This window comes from Branchiostoma floridae, chromosome 19 (genome assembly GCF_000003815.2).
Source record: "Branchiostoma floridae strain S238N-H82 chromosome 19, Bfl_VNyyK, whole genome shotgun sequence".
Lineage (NCBI taxonomy): Eukaryota > Metazoa > Chordata > Leptocardii > Amphioxiformes > Branchiostomatidae > Branchiostoma > Branchiostoma floridae.
In genome coordinates this window covers 950,369-950,932 of record NC_049997.1, presented here as the reverse complement: position 1 = coordinate 950,932, position 564 = coordinate 950,369, and positions in this window count along the sequence as shown.

Below are 564 nucleotides of genomic sequence, written 5' to 3'. Positions count from 1 at the left end.
CGAGGTATTCCCCAACGGAATGACGCACCTAGCTAGCGAGGAAAAATTCCTGTTGATTTCCGGGAAATTTTGCCAATCGAACATATACCATACTGTTAGAATGGCCACTGTGCAGCAACTGCGGCCGACTCTGTCACGCATCGGACTCATCAGCCACCAGCGCGCCTGCACCAGACTGGGGCAACATCCGAGATGATCTTCGTTCGCGAAGTCAAGCCGAGAGAGGCTATAGCCCCTGAGGCGTCGCTAAAATACAAAAAAAGCCGGAAAATACTTTATTTCTTTCCTTAGTTTGCTCACTCAGTGAGTCATGAAAAATTAAATCATTGTTTGATTTTCAAGCCGTCCAAGGACATGGCTACAGGGACATGTTGTAACAAGTATAAATTATTATAATGAGTTTCCCTTGCCCCATTGAGAGATGACACCGCTTCCCCGCTTTAAGGCCGGTGAGAGAGGTACCCCCCCCCCTCCCTAAATGACTCTCCCCTAGCCTAGACTTATTTGAATGCATGTGTGACGTCACCGCTGGGGTGAGTTAGTTACAGCCTTTGCGTCACAACG